Raw genomic sequence first — 17,445 nt, 5'->3', positions numbered from 1 at the left:
ACCAAGCCACGATGCAACCGGTCAGCATGCTCTCTACTGTGCACCTGTAGAAGGTAGAGAGAGTCCTCCTTGACATACCGACTCTCCGTAATCTTCTCAGGAAGTAGAGGCGCTGATGTGCTTTCTTCATGATTGCATTAGTGTTCTCAGACCAGGAGATATTTGAAAATAATTAGATATAAAACGTGAAAGCCAAAGGTCACTCGGAATAAATAGCTAAGAACGGGAATCATCACTTCCGTTCAAGACTGATCAGCTCGGCAATTGACATCTGTTTGATAATTTTTGCACAAGATTCTAACATCTGCAGTCTCTTGTGTCCCTGGTTGATGGTTGCTGAGGCAAGGGTAATGCCACAAGAGGTCTCTGTGGGGAAGATGTTTTCCTGCTGCTCTGTAATACTAGACCCACAGCTCTATATTGCAACATGCCTGAAAGACGTAGAGACTGGTGGAGCATCCAAACCTATCAATGACTAACTAGGCCATTGCTGGAGGGTATAGCAGGTGTTCTAGCACAACTTTGAGCCTGTCTTTCTGTTGCTTCTGAGTTTGCTAAAGCATGATAGATATTTCAGGGGATACGTGGTTATTTTAATTTAGTTTAGTTTAGAGGGAATGGGAATTGTGGTCAAGGGCTTGCAAGGTTTGGGAACAGGCAGGAAGATTCCGTTTCATGGGGGTAAATCACAGCAGAACAAGGTAATAACAAGTATGGTTGCCCTGGAAGGGATGACTGAATGCTATGATACGATATGATACGATAAAACTTTATTTATCCCAGGAGGGAAATAGATCTGTCAACAGTCATAAAACACAAAATACATGAAACATGAATTTAAAGTGACGTGGAAAGGATTGGGGATGTGCAAAGATTGGGGAAGGGGGGGTGACGATGGGAAGTGGAGTCAGTCTACCCCACAGAAAGGGGAGGAGTTGTAAATGTTGATAGCCGCGTTCGGTACTACATCTTGGTGGAACCAGTCTGTTGCTGAAGATACTCCTCAAGTAATATGCTCAGCTGCTCAGTGGACAACATATTCTAAACGCCCTATGAACTGCCCCAAAAGGAGACACAATGAAAAATGATCCCGCTACCATGCATTATCAATGCAGGAATTGATCTGAAAGGATTTCACTTGTGAAATCAACTTGGAATCCAATAATATTGAGAAAAAAAAAGTATTGTTTCTTTGAATTTCTAAGCCATTATCTCTTCAATATTTTTATACATCTATTCCCAGTGAAATGTCCACAGTGTGATATGAGTCCAAGGCTAAAAGCTACTACAAATCACAGACATAGCCTGTTTCTGGTCTCAGCCATGTCATTTAGGAGAAACCCTAAAGAAAGGAAATAAAATAGAGCAAGAATTATTTTGGGGTCATTCTCTTGTTACCTCCCCAAGCAATTGATTACTTAAACATTAATAAAATAAACTGCAGATGCAGAATATCTAAAATAAAAGCAGAAGCTGGAAACACTTAGTAAGTCACAAAGAAAAAAAGACGGAGTTAATGTTTCACGTTGAAGATACTTTTTCCCAGTTCCAACAAAGATCTCAAACATTAGCTCCTTTTCTCTTTCCATAAATGCTGACTGACGTACAGAGAGTTTCCATAATTTTCTGTTTTTATTTCAGTTGATTACTCATGTCAGGGAATTTTGGTTCAGTTCAGTTTAGTTTATTGTCACGTGTACTGAGGTACAGTGCAAAGCTTTTTGTTGTATGTTATCCAGTCAGCAGAAAGACAACACATGATCAGAATCGAGCCATTACAGTGTATATATTACGGGACGACAGATGGCACAATGGGCTGAGTGTTTGGCTGGCAACCGGAAGGTAGCCGGTTCGAATCCCGCTTGGAGTGCATACTGTCGTTGTGTCCTTGGGCAAGACACTTCACCCACCTTTGCCTGTGTGTGAATGTGTGTGAATGTGTGTGAGTGATTGGTGGTGGTCGGAGGGGCCGTAGGCGCAGATTGGCAGCCACGCTTCCGTCAGTCTGCCCCAGGGCAGCTGTGGCTACAGAAGTAACTTACCACCACCGAGTGTGACTGAGGAGTGAATGAATAATGTGATGTAAAGCGCCTTGAGTATTAGAAAGGCGCTATATAAATCCCATCCATTATTATTATTATTATTATAGACACATGATAAAGAGAATAGCGGAATAACGATTAGTGCAAGGTTAAACCAACAAATTCCGATCAATGAATTGTCTGAGGGTCACCAATGAGGTAGATAGCAGCTCAGCACTGCTCTCTGGTTGTGGTAGGATGATTCCGTTGGGAAGAAACTGTCCCCGAATCTGGAGATGCATTTTCACACTTTGCCCGAGTGGCCTAGGTGCGACTCGTCTGTTATTATGATGCTAGCCTTGTCGAGGTCATGGAAAGTTTATATGGAGGATGCTAGAAGTGATAGAATGTACAATTAATACCTTAGAGTAACACAACTGAACTTTTTTAAAAGGCGTGCAAATAAATATGTACAGAACAATAATCTATGAAAGTGTTGGATTAATTTTATCCTGCATAGAACTTTATCAGATTTCCCCCTCTTTCCCGAAGATACCAATGAACATAACAGACTGTTTCTCAAATGAAAACGTCAGATTCAATGACAAGGCCCTCCATTTACTTATTAATAATAAAATGGAGGCATATAACATGGAAGTGAAAAGATTCCACATGACGTTGAATCTGTTAAAAATTCATGGCAGCTATAAAAGGGATAGAAAATAGTGATAATACCAAAAACAGAAATGTAATCCAGAAGAATATAATAGAGACAAGAAGGAACCATAAGGAACGAGGAAATAATTGCCACTGTGCCTTGCCAACCCAAATATGGGGAAGTGTATAGTGACAACTAGTTGCTAATGATATATGCTATATTTGGAATGAAAAAGAATAATCTAATTATCCAGGATTTTCTGTCGTATATTACATAAATTGGAATTGTCAAAGAAAATTGCAATAAATAACAGAGCAACGATGTCTTAGAAATTAGGCCATTTAATTTCTAAGGCATATTAATTATTTCACTTGTAATATAATATACTTATGGGTCCAAGTAAGGGATGCAAATGAAACTATAAATAACACTGCTTTTTGAAGTGAATTGCAGGCACAAACTTTGAACAATTATGTTGTCAAAGGAAATCAAAGCAGAGATATAGTTGAAAAGTCAGAATCTGTATTTCTGAACAACTTTCAGTCTCCTAGAACTTCATAGAAAGTATTATAAGACCTGGCAATGGTAGACGAGCTCTTTTCAATTCTAAAAGAGCATGAAAGTTGTAATAATATGTTGAAAATTGGGTGGTTTGGTTGAGTTAAGAGAGCCTTTGAAGAATGCTTTTATTTGTTTGAAAAATATTCAATAGAATATGACTGCAAAGCGTGACCAGATCAAACTAAAGTAGCAAAGAGTACTATAATAGTCACATTAAGAATGCAGGTGGCTTTTGACATGAGGGAGCCCAGTAAAGAACAACATGACAAAACCCAGGCTCGGATCTTCTGTAGATAATGTAACAACAATATACACATGATTATGAAATATCTGGTTAAGAATGAGATTGATGTTATTTTGAAGATATATTAAGTTATATTACCTTTAAGATCAAATACTTTTGATCAAATACTCCTAAAAAGAACAAACATTTTTAATCACCGGTAGGATATAAAACTGAGTTTTGGTTAAATGTGGACCATTTCATTGAATCTGGTCTTATTGTTCGGCTTTTGTTTAGAGATAAAGCGCGGAGACAAGCCCTTCAGCCTACTGAGACCACACTGACTAGTGATCCCTGCACACTAACACAATTCTACCCACACAAGGGACAATTTGTGGGTTTATAGTTAAAGTTGAGTTTATAGTTATAGTTAAGGTTTCGCCTGCATATATCCAACCCATACACTTTAATTGTAATTGATTCTTCAACATAGGCAGCAAGAAGACTACCAGTAATTGAAATTGAATGTGTAGGAAAGAAATGCAGATGCTGGTTTAAATCGAATATAGACACAAAATGCTGGAGTAACTCTCCACCCGAAACATCACCCATTCCTTCTCTCCAGAGATGCTGCCTGTCATGCTGAGTTACTCCAGCATTTTATGTCTATCTTCAATTTGAAAGTGAAGGTCTTATTTAAATAAACATAAAACATTGATATATCAGGTCAAACTCACTACAAACAGATGTTAGGAAAAGTGTGTCTCAATCCCAAAGCCTGAAAAACTGGTAGCTATTAGTAAATCAGATCTTATTCAAGATATAGATGAAAAAGCTGATTGTCATCTGAGAAAACTGGCAACAATGCAACATTTGACTGAGTGTAATCAAAGGAATGTTAGCAAAGCCAAGAGTCGAAAGGAAAATCTTACCGGATTTTGACTCCTATCTGACACAACTGAAGATGCTTATGAAGATCCAGTCACTTTTCTGTGATTTCCATCTAGTGGGATGTTTCCAGTAGTTGGAGAGTCTAGGACCAGAGAGCACAGCCTCAGAATAAAAGGACATACCTTTAGAATGGAGATGAGGAGGAATTTTGTTATCCAGGGGGTGGTGAATCTGTGGAATGTATTGCCACAGACGGCTGGGTCATTGGGTATTCTTGATTAGTAAGGGTGTCAAAGGTTAAGGAGAGAAGACAGGAGAATGGGGTTGAGAGGGGAAAATTGATCAAGCATGATTGAATGGTAGAGGAGATTAGATTGGCCGAATGGCCTAATTTTGCTCCTATGTCTTATGGTTTATAGATACTGGAGACTAGTTTCAATATTGATACACACCGCGAGGAAGAGCAAGCATTGGACTATCCTGTTTAGAATACCCACATTAAAAGTGGTGCACACTCATATGAGGGAAGAAGCAAGGAGGAAAAGGGAATCTTGAAAATCAAGAACCAGTGATGTTTTAACATCCACACACCACTGACATCTACATGGAAGTATGTTTTGACTCCAGATTGGTCCAATCAGCCATCTCTGCACACTATAGACAAGATAGTCTTACTTGAGAGCAAATATTGTACCACAATGGTCCTGGGTAGGCATTGTAAGCTGGAGAGGTGCTACTGAGAAACCTGATGAAGTGTGGTATATAGTGCATCTTGTAAATTGCACTCACTTTAGTCGTAACACATAATTGGTGGAAGGAGAATTTGTTTTGTGCATTGTCAAGAGGATTATTGTGTTCCCAGAGCATTAGAAAGTGTGCAAAATTATCATAACATCTGCCCTGCATTATTCAGCAGCATTTACAAACTATTTCCGGGTCATGAACGGGTTCCGTTCTTAGACACGCATATGTCAATGTTGTCGGAAAGTTGGAAAAAACACAAAAATCACTCTATGATAATCATGCTTCCACAGTATTGTAATGAATGTCAACAAAAGCACATAAAACCATTAAGAAAGAACAATTACAAAAAGTGTAGGGAGGAAACTTGTTCCTCCAATTGCAGGTATGAACATATGTGTGTACATTGAAATACTGCATTTAATATAATCATGAGCTCAATCATAAGCAGAGGTGTCGTACGTCAGGCATTTATAACCCAGAGTTGTTTTATAATTGGAGGCTTCTTTGGATTATTTTCATATTCCTCAATTCTCTTGCTCTGAACAAAAACCTGGACAGGCTACTTAAGCAATCATTAGGAACAGTTATGGGTGAATAGAGTTGGCTCTACATAGCCTTTTACTTTTCGCCTCATCAGTCCGTGATAATAAGTCTTTGGCAGCAAGTTACAGGGTAGTATTTTATTTGTGCGGTTTTTATGAACATCAACAGCGCTGAGATTGAATTATTGCTCAATCTCTTTCTTTCCAAGGTCAGTTTATTTTACTTATAATTGTCGAACAAGTTCACAAAATGCAGTAAAAGCTGTATGACCTAGATGATGGCGATACATGACCTAAATGGCTGGAAAACCTTATGATTTACACGTTGGTAGTAGAAGTTTATTATTACTAGCAATAGATCATCGGTCAAATAGCCGATGGAATATGTACGCCAGATATTTATATGTGCATGCTAGTGAATAAATCCTATGTAAGGGCCACACATAATGTCTGCAAATTCTTGCCTCGTATCACAATTGTGGATCATACTATATTTGACAATATTTGACATTGTAAACATCTGTAATGAAAAACTTACTTTAAAAAATGGAAACATTTCCTATCTTGCTGTATTACATTTAGTCACCTGCCACTTACTGGCAAGGTGCAGGTAGTTTTCAAGAGTCGGGGTTTGGCTTTTTTCCCCAATTTTATTTCAAATTCAGGAAAATTCTTCACTTCTTATGTTTGATATTCAGAATTTTCTTTTTATTAATGATTCCTCTTTATTAAATTGCCTTTCCTATTTTCATATTGCATCCTGTTGGAGAAAAAAGCTTCTCCTTACCTCAGTTCCAAAAGGCCACCCTTCACCCTGAAACAATGCACTCCCTCATTATGTTTGACAGAACTCTCTTAACAGCCCCCTTTCAGGATGTTGATTTCTTCCATTCTTCTGTAAATCCGAAATTTTAGCCATATTTTCTCAATTATGCCTTTTAGAACAAACTCCTCAACAATCAATGTTGTGAGTCCCTGTAACAACATGCAAAGACAACTATAGTAAACTCCCCATTATAACAGACCATGGGGGAGGGGATTTGGTGTCTGTTATTGTCCATTGTCTGCTATAACTGAGTAAGGTGTTATCATTGTATAATTAGTAGCGAAGTGCAGTTGCCACCTGTACGCTGCTACCTGTACCAATACTACTTGTAACTTACTGCCAACTACTTACTATCCATGAATTGCAAAGTGCAGGAATAGCTCAGCAGGTCAAACAGGATCTTTGGAGAACATGGATAGGTGACATTTTGGGTCGAGACCCTTGTTCAGGCTCTCAGTGCGGAACTGGGCCTTGAATCCGGGTGAGTTGATGGTGTGGGGGCAGCCAGGGCTGTAAGTGACATGGGAGGCATTGGTAGGTCTGTCCACTATAACCAAAATCTGTAATAAAGAGGTCTGTTAAAACAAGGGTTTACTGTACATTCTTCCTTGGCTAAGGAGGCCAAAGCTGCCCAGGTGTGGAGTTACATCAGACCAAACAATTACATAAAAATGTCCTTGTTCTAACATGCCAAAAATAATGCAATACAGAGAAACATATATTTGCTCCATTCGTTGCTTCTTATTTCTGTTTGTTAGCTTATGATTTTGTTTTATTTTGTTTCATTTCAGGTGTACCGAGGTACAGGGAAAAGCTTTTTGTTGTGTGCTACCCAGTCAGCGGAACGACTATACATGATTACAATCGAACCATCCACAGTGTACAGCTGTTGGTGTAGAGCTTTAAAAGAGTGGAGCGATTATATTGAGTGATTGCAGATCCACTTCTGGGATCAGCTCGCAGAGAGTCACTTGGTTTAGGTAGACAGATATCAGGGTTCTTCCTGGCGTCACTATCAAATGTTTTCTCAACAATTTGCAATTGTAATAATAACAAAACTGCCAGAATTCATCATTATTGTGATGTGGAATTGCTCACTGTGTGCATGTCAAATTAATCGCAACACTCAGGAAGTTGCTCTCTGGATCAGATGATACATTTGTGGCTAAATGACAAAAGACAAAGAGGAGCGCTTAAATCCACTCCAACTGAATGATCCGTGCTTTCTCACATTCATTGATTGCCGATCACAGCAATTTCAATGTCTTTCATAAGATGGAAAAATTAACGTGTGAAACCAATTTCCTCAATCACAAAAACTCAACAAAAGCACAACTAAATGCTGGCCATTTGGGGAAGCAAACATGCTCACCACACACAGGGACGGCATCGCTGGTAGAGCTGCTGCCTCACAGCGCCAAAAGACCCTGGTTCGATCTTGACCTCAAGTGCAGTCTAAAATGGAATTTGCACGTTCTCCCTGTAACCGCATGAGTTTCCCTCAGGTGCTCCAGTTTTCTCCCACATCCCAAAGACGTGCGGGTTTATAGGTTAATAGGCCACTGTGAATTGCCATCAGTGTGTGGGGAGTGAATAAGAAAGTGAGATAACTTAGAACCAGTTAAATGGGTCATGGATTGTCAGTGCAGACTTGGTGGGCCAAAGAGCCTGTTTCCATGGTGTAGCTCTAAATCACAAACCCAAACCCATTATTCAGTTGGAAAGAATAATGGGCAGCATCCAAATCATTGTTGACCTTACTATTTGCAACAAATAGGATGCTTCTCACCAAATCATTTCCCTGTCTTATACAGATACAAAGTAGTTTAAAAGTTTGTAATGCAGATAATTACGTTGTTTTTCAGGTCCGGCAGCCCTAGCAGTGAATAAAAAGGAATTAGACTCTAGCCTAATTCAACCTCAGCCTCCAAGGGACCATTTTTATATATTAGTAGAAGATTTTATTATCTTAATTTATATTTATTTTCTACACTCTTTCTATTTTTGCCTCCTCCAGCAAATTTTTAAGCTCTATATAACTGATATTTGTTATTACTGTAACACTATATTCTATATTCTGTTCATTTTTCTCTTTGCACTACCTGCTGTACGTGTATGATTTGATTGTACTTATGTGTGGTATAATTTACTTGGCTAGCATGCAAACAAAGCATTTCCCTGTATCTCAACACATGTAACAATAATAAACCAATACCATTGCGAATACTATGCTTCATGGCTGCATTGTAAATTTATTTTTTGTTAAACAAATAATACCATCCTTATTCTCATCAGCAAGTTATGGATTGATCATTTTTCCTGCTAAATTATTATTTCTCAATGAAATGTACAAATAAATTAGAATTTTTTATTTTTTAACCTTTTAATCTAATTCACTAAAGATTGCTAAATTAATCTTGTTTTAGACTATGGTACATCATTGTTAAAAACAGTGTAAAATTCAAACATATTATGATCACTCTTCCCTGGATGGATCCCGAATGAAATTTCATGTTAGCTATGTTTCAATACTGAACTCAAAATAAAATGTTTCCTTAAGTGTTCGAGCAAACTCTTTTATCTGCAGCTGTAAACTCATCATGAAAAGAGATAAATAATTTTCTCGTGAAAAATATTGCCAAGTTGACCTGTTGAACCAGCCAAATAGGAATGGCTGATTTATATGGAAACACTGATCCATGAGCTATTGGCCATTTTACAGCAATAACAACATTTTCTTTCTGCTGAACGTTGACTTCAGGTCAGCCCAGAGTACACTGTAATCTTGGTGCTGCCCTCTCAGGTAACAAAAGATTGTGAAGGTACCTCTTCTGACATGTACACATCTGAGTCAAAAAATAAAATGCTTGAAGCAGGATACTTTTCTCTCCTCCCTCTCTCATGTCTAAATCTAAGGATCAAATCAAATCAAATCAACCTTTATTGTCATCTTGCAAAGCAACAATTGTACAGTGCAAAATAAGAAGACGTTTCCCAGGGAATACCAGAGCATCGCACATAAAATTTAAAAATTTCACACATAATAACAGTAAAAACAATCCAGTCCCTGATGAAACAGTATAAATAGTTAAAAGCAGGTAAAACCGCAACATTAAAATACAGTAAAAACAGTCATTAAAATGTCCAGGGAAGCTCATTTGAGTGGACAGTGCCAGAGTTATTAAAATGTCAGTGCCGCAGAATCAGGTGGAGTGACTGTTTAGCAGCCTCACAGCCTGTGGCAGGAAGCTGTTTAGCAGTCTGGTAGTCCGGGCTTTGATGCTACGGTATCTCTTGCCTGATGGCAGGAGATCCAGATGTGTGTGGAGGGGGTGCAGTTTGTCCTTAGCTATTCTCAGAGCTTTTTTCAGGCAGCGGCTCTGGAACAGTTCACACATAATTGAAATGCAAACTCTTGCAGATACAGGGATGGAAGCAACTCTTTAGGTGCTCAGTGTAAACCCACAGTGATATTAAAATGGGCACTGACAATTCTATAATTAAAACATAAAAGGTTGTGTTACGACTCCCGAATGCAAGTACTTCAGAGCCACGTAACACAAGTCAAAAACCAAGTTCAGGTTCAAAAAACAGTTTTAATTATTCATTGGAACACAAAACTCAAACCTGATTTAAACAACCCAGTCAGGGATATGGATAAACCGACAAACAATTTAACAATGCTCCAGCCAGCCACGCCATGGGCCGTCGAACCGGAGATTCCAAAACCTGCCCAAAGAGATACAACCCTGAAACCAAAATACACGAAAACTCTAAGGTCAGCCCTTATCCGTCCCAATTCAATATCTGTTAACAAGGAATGGTGAAAATACACAAAGTTCTATGCCATGTGGTCAGGCTTCCTCGGCCCCACACCAGCAGTCTGCTCATCAGTCAGAGTCTACGACGAAGAGATGAATCCTGGGAAGCTCTGGTATTTATACTTCAGATGAGTCACCCGTCACCTGACGCAGCTGGGCCAATCGGGTACAGGAGCCTTTAACCCCTCGATTCCAGACTCACAGCCACGAGGCCTGTACTTGGGATAGAAACAGAGAAAGGTAAGTACATAGCATTCACCAGGAGGGGGAAGCGCCTAACACCCCCACCCAAAGATACTGAATAAGTTTCTGAAAATGAACTAAAAAAACACCACCAAATTTCAGCAACTATTCAGTAACACAGACATCACTGGCGCGACAATGCATAAGCCAATACATCATCCTTGCCACGGATATGCCAGTCAAATGAGACAACCGCAAGGGAAGCGTCTCCAAAGCCTCAGAGTTACTCAGCTTTCCCTGCGTTACTGCCACAGACAACCGTGCCTCCCCCACATCACCACCCGTGTCAGGGGGCAGCACCACTGCAGCCAAAACAGGCTTAGAAGGACATAGCTCCGACCCATCAACCTCCACAGGCTCCTGCTCATGGTACTGTTTCATCATGTTAACATGACAGAGCTGAGTCTTACGCCTCCGATCAGGGGTACCAATAACGTAATCCCTCTCACCAACCTTCTTAACCACCTGATAGGGACCGCTATACCGAGCCTGCAGACTGGAACCAGGAATAGGCAACAACACCAGGACCTTGTCACCTGGAGAAAAATTCCTACTAGAAGCCTTCCTGTCGAACCAGTCCTTCATCCTAGACTGAGCAGAGGCAAGATTACCCATTGCCAGTTCGCATGCCCTCCTCAGTCTAGAGCGAAAAGTACAGACGTGGTCTAAAATACTACGTTTTGTATCCTCCTGCAACCATTTCTCCTTCAGGACCCTCAACGGACCACGTACAGTATGCGCGAACACCAGGTCAGCAGGACTGAACCCTAAAGACTCCTGCGCGACCTCACGCACCGCAAACATAACTAGATGAACTCCCTCATCCCAGTCTTTTTCAAACTCCAGGCAGTAAGTCCTCAACATAGATTTCAAAGTCTGGTGAAACCTCTCGAGAGCTCCCTGGCTCTCAGGATGATACGCACTGGAGTAACAATGCTTAATATCTAACAACTTCATTACCTGACCAAAAACCTTCGACATGAAGTTGGTACCTTGGTCACTCTGCACAACCTTGGGCAAACCGAACAACGAAAAAAACTTAGTGAGAGACTTAACAATTGCAGGGGCAGTAATTCTACGCAAAGGGACCACCTCCGGAAAGCGGGTAGTCGCACACATAATTGTTAATAAAAACTTGTTGCCCACCCTTGTCCGAGGTAGAGGACCCACACAATCAACTAGAATCCGCTCAAACGGCTCACCGACCACAGGGATTGGATATAAAGGCGCAGGAACAATCGATTGGTTCGGCTTTCCTGCCACCTGGCAAATGTGACAACACCTGCACTGCTGTTTCACGTCCTTTTTCAACCCTGGCCAAAAAAAATTCCGTAAGATGCGGTCATACGTCTTATTGACCCCCAAATGTCCACCCAGAGGACCATCATGAGCCAAACAGAGTATCTCGTCCCTATACCGACGAGGCATCACAATCTGATCAACCACGCTCCAATCATCATGCCCAGATATATCCAAGGGAGACCACTTTCGCATCAGTAAGCCATCCCTTAGAAAATACCCCTTTGCTGTGGAATCCATATCCCCCTCAGGCACTGCGCAGTCGAACAGATCAGATAAACCTGGATCACTCTTTTGCTCCTCAACCAGCCGGTCACGTGACAGTGACACCGGCACATTTCCAGACACTATCCCATCTAGAGATGGAGAAACACCCTTCACAACACAGGATCTATCATCCTGATCCCCAAAAATACTCTCACTCAGGTCCACCACATCCTCAAACTTCGCCTGGCTCTTAGCCATAGCCCTCGTGACAGCACAAGCTGCGAAGACCTTTGGATGCTGCATAGCCAATCTATCAGGACTCTGCACCATCGGAACAGCCGTCACCTCAGGAGTGACTAAAACTCTACCTCCTGCCAAGTCATTCCCCAAAATCACAGAAACTCCCCCAACGGGAAAACACGGCCGTAACCCATCAGTTACCCGGCCTGAAACCAACTCGGACTCGAGACGCACGGTATGCAAAGGCACTACCATGTCATCCATCCCGAATCCTACCACTGGGACACTTGACCCAACCGATGATTCCCCAGAAAACGGCAGTACACCATCCAATATAAAGGACTGAGTAGCACCAGTATCACGCAAGATGGATACTGGAACTCTATCACCCCCATCCTCTAGAGAAACAAAACGATTCATGATGAACGCAGAATAATTCCTACACTCATCAGACTCAGGCACCTCAGGTACGACAGGTGCCTTCTGTGCACCCACCAAAGCCACAGGCTTTGCATTTTTCTGCTTCAGAACGGGACACGACTTTAACATGTGCCCTCTCCTTCTACAATAGTAGCTCACAGGACCTTCATTAGTCCTCACATTTCCGTCAACCTTATCAGCTCGGACATCCCCCTGTATCAACGTGCTGCCACTTGCAGGCACAGAAACAGCTTTGACACTGCCGCCGGCGACACCACCACGATCAACCGGCCGTGCACCAAAACTATAGGATCGCCCAACAAAATCAGATTTATGAGTCAATACATACTCATCTGCCAACACCGCAGCCTTAGACACCTCATTCACCTTCTGCTCATTAAGGTAAGTAGTAACCCTCTCAGGGAGACAGTTCTTAAAGTCTTCCATAATCATCAAGGCCCGCAGTAGCTCAAAATCCTTCACTCCTTGAGAAGCGCACCACCTGTCAAAAAGTGCCTCCTTCTCCCTAGCAAACTCCACATAAGTCTGACTATCAAACTTCCTAAAGCGCCGGAACTTCTGCCGGTACGCCTCTGGAACTAATTCATAAGCCCTTAATACTGTAGACTTCACACACTCATAGTCCAGACTGCTTTCAACAGATAAAGACGAGTACACCTCCCGTGCTTTACCCACAAGGACACACTGCAATAGCAAGGTCCACACGTCCCTAGGCCACTTCAAGGACAAAGCCACCCGTTCAAACACTGTGAAGTACTTGTCCACATCCTCCTCACGAAATGGGGGAACCAGGCGGATGTTCTTGCTCATATCAAACTCCCGTTCCCTAGAAGAAACCCGGGAATTATCTATTTCTTTTTCCCGCAGCTGAAATTCAGCCCTTTTGGTTTCCTCCTCAAGCCGTTTCATTTCAAGAACATGCATGAGCTCTTTCTCTTTTAACAAAGAGGCAATTCTCTGTGACTCAAGCTCCATCTCCTTCAGTTTAATGACGGCCTCCATGTTCTGCACTGGCTGAACAGAAGGTGGGGGACTGTCTGCACCACCAGGCAAAACCCCAGCCTCCACCAACGCAGCCCACAACTCCGATTTAATGGAGTGTTTCTTTGAATGCTTGTCAATAGTCACGGCATAGTTCTCAGCCAGCAAAATCAAATGCTCCTTCGTACATCTATCAAACAACTCCCGACTAGGAGCCTCAACAAATTCTTTCACCTTAAATTCCATTTCTAATGTAGCCCCAAACCACCAGCTAAAACTTGGGCACTAATGCTACCACAAACAGGGAAGAAAAAACTTCCTCACAACACACAGACTTCCTCAGTCCAGAAGCCTACCAAAAAAAACCCCCCTAAAAACGTCTAGGGTCCTCAAAACTTAGGACGAGCCCCCATTTTGTTACGACTCCCGAATGCAAGTACTTCAGAGCCACGTAACACAAGTCAAAAACCAGGTTCAGGTTCAAAAAACAGTTTTAATTATTCATTGGAACACAAAACTCAAACCTGATTTAAACAACCCAGTCAGGGATATGGATAAACCGACAAACAATTTAACAATGCTCCAGCCAGCCACGCCATGGGCCGTCGAACCGGAGATTCCAAAACCTGCCCAAAGAGATACAACCCTGAAACCAAAATACACGAAAACTCTAAGGTCAGCCCTTATCCGTCCCAATTCAATATCTGTTAACAAGGAATGGTGAAAATACACAAAGTTCTATGCCATGTGGTCAGGCTTCCTCAGCCCCACACCAGCAGTCTGCTCATCAGTCAGAGTCTACGACGAAGAGATGAATCCTGGGAAGCTCTGGTATTTATACTTCAGATGAGTCACCCGTCACCTGACGCAGCTGGGCCAATCGGGTACAGGAGCCTTTAACCCCTCGATTCCAGACTCACAGCCACGAGGCCTGTACTTGGGATAGAAACAGAGAAAGGTAAGTACATAGCATTCACCAGGAGGGGGAAGCGCCTAACAGGTTGTTTGAATGCAACTTTCACTAATAAATAACCTTCCCTCTGATGATGAGATTCTTCAATAAAAAGCACGTAGGACGTCGGTAAATTAAAAGCTGTAATGCAAAGGGGGTCAACCTATAGACAATAGACAATAGACAATAGGTGCAGGAGTAGGTCATTTGGCCCTTTGAGCAAGCACCACCATTCACTGTGATCATGGCTGATCATCCACAATCAGTACCCCGTTCCTGCCTTTTCCCCATATCCCCTGACTCCGCTATCTTTAAGAGCTCTATCCAACTCTCTCTTGAAAGCATCCAGAGAATTGGCCTCCACTGACTTTTGAGCCCACAGATTCACAACCCTCTGTGTGGAAAGAATTTTCCTCATCTCCGTTCTAAATGGCTTACCCCTTATTCTTAAACTGTTCTGGACTCCCTGAAAATCGGGAAGTCCATCAGGAAGGAAACTTGATGGGATTTCACTTAATGATCTCATCACACTGACTCTGCAAATCCAAACTGTTTCCTACAGCAGACCTGAAAGTCCAATACCTAATACGCTGAAGCTTTACTTCCTGATTCTGGTGCAGGTCAGTGCTTCACTGAATTTCCTGAACATGTACTTGCCACTATATATACAGGGCTGCCAACATTGGGTGAGAGTTGGGAGTGAGAAATTGCAAGAGACCAAGCCCGAGGGCACACAGCGACTGAGGTGGAGGGGAGGGTGTGGGACAGGGTTGTCCCCCCTCCCATTGGTACGGAGCTTTTGCATTTTTCAGCTTGAAATTGTGCAATCTGGTGCATACTGTAGCGAATCTTTTAACCTACACTTGAATGCAATATTTATGCTTTAAATTGGATTAGCTATGAATAAGGTTAGGCTAAATTACATTCCTAATTACATTCCACAGTAGAGCCAGGCTCTGATCAACAGGTGCAGCACATGAATGATCTTAGTATATTCATGTATGGAAATCAGATTATAATCAAACACTTGGCCCATGTTGACCAACCTGGGTCTCACTGCACACCTGGTACTACTCCTGACCCTGACTCCAGGCTGATACATGGATAGGACAGGTTTTGGAGGGATATGCACCAAAAGAAGGTAGTGTAGCTGGGACATGTTGGTGGGTGTGGGCAAGTTGGGCCGAAGGGCCCGTTTTCACGCTGTATCACTCTATGACTACTTTATACCTCCACCATGCATGAATGCTTCAAAATCAAGCGGTTGAGTTTTATTGCCATATACTCAAGCATAAAAACATAGAAAATAGGTGCAGGAATAGGCCATTCGGTCCTTCGAGCCAGCACTGCCATTCAATATGATCATGGCTGTTCATCTAAAATCAGTACCGCTTTCCTGTTTTTTCCCCACATCCCTTGATTTTGCGAGCCTCAAGAGCTAAATGTAACTCTCCTGAAAACATCCAGTGAATTGGCCTCCACTGCCTTCTGTGGCAAATTCCACACATTCACAACTCTCTGCGTGAAGAAAGTTTGTCCTCGTCTCAGTCCTAACTGGCCTACCCTTTATTCTTAAACTGTGACCCCTGGTTCTGAAGTCCCCCAACATTGGGAACATTTTTCCTGCAGTTACAGTAAGTGAAAATCTAGCAGGCAAGCAAGATGCTTTCTCCAACCACTCCCATTTGAAGGTCACTATCTTCTACCGTTTCTACCCGGTGCTTGGTACCTACTTCCAGCAACCACTGGTTGTCCTCCAGGATGCACCAAGCCGCAGCCTGAAGGGCCTGTCGCACTTAGGCGATCTTTTGGGCGACTACAAGCGAAAGAGGCAACATTTTTGCTGTCGGAGGTTGGCGTAGGTTGTTGCGAGGTGTCGTAGGTGAATGCTAGTTAAACCAGTCCCTGACAGTCGCCTAAAGAGTCGCCTCAGTGGGACAGGCCCATAAGTGCATGGGAATAGCGTAGATGAGGGGAGCCACAACCAGCTGCGTCACTCGCTGTGCAGCCCTCTCTCCAAGTCGCCGATAGACACCAAAAGCCGGAGTAACGTCCAATTTCCTCTCTGTGTCTGTGGACCGACTCCAAGCATCAGAGGCCCATTGATCTGCGGCACTGCTCGATACGTGATTGGCTTTGTGGAGTTCAGAGCCAGATGTCACCGTGTCCTGCCACTCGGCCTTACGCAGCCCTGCTAGTCGGACAGGTTTCAATTTAGAGATACAGCACGGAAACACGCACTTCAGCCCACCGAGTTCGCACCAACCAGCGATCCCCGCACATTAACACTATCCTACACACACTAGGGACAATTTACACTTATACCAAGCCAATTAACCAGACCTTTGGGCTGAAGAAGAGTCTCGGCCCAAAACATCACCCATTCCTTCCCTCCAGAGATGCTGCCTGACCCGCTGAGTTACTCCAGCACTTTGTGTCTATTGGTTTAAACCCGCATCTGCAGTTCCTTCCTACACATGTACCTGTCCAAATGCCGTTTAAATGTCATTGGGGTAATTTCAAGTGTAGAATGAAGACAAGAGTGTTTAGTTGTCGCGTGCAGCGACATCAGAACAATGACATTCTCAGTTGCTGCACCTTAACAGACCGTTAAAGCAACAATACACAGATACATGTAAATAGATTGATTTCGTTTACTATTGCCACTTGTAGCGAGGTACAGGGAAAAGCTTTCATTGTGTGCTGTCCGGTAAATGCAAGCAAGCCGCTCACAATGTACAGATAAAGGAGAACGGGCGCAACATATATAATCAATCATACAATGGATTAATAAT

The sequence above is a fragment of the Amblyraja radiata genome, chromosome 10, assembly GCF_010909765.2.
Source record: "Amblyraja radiata isolate CabotCenter1 chromosome 10, sAmbRad1.1.pri, whole genome shotgun sequence".
NCBI classification, from domain to species: Eukaryota; Metazoa; Chordata; class Chondrichthyes; order Rajiformes; family Rajidae; genus Amblyraja; species Amblyraja radiata.
Note: the sequence above shows the minus strand (reverse complement) of the source record.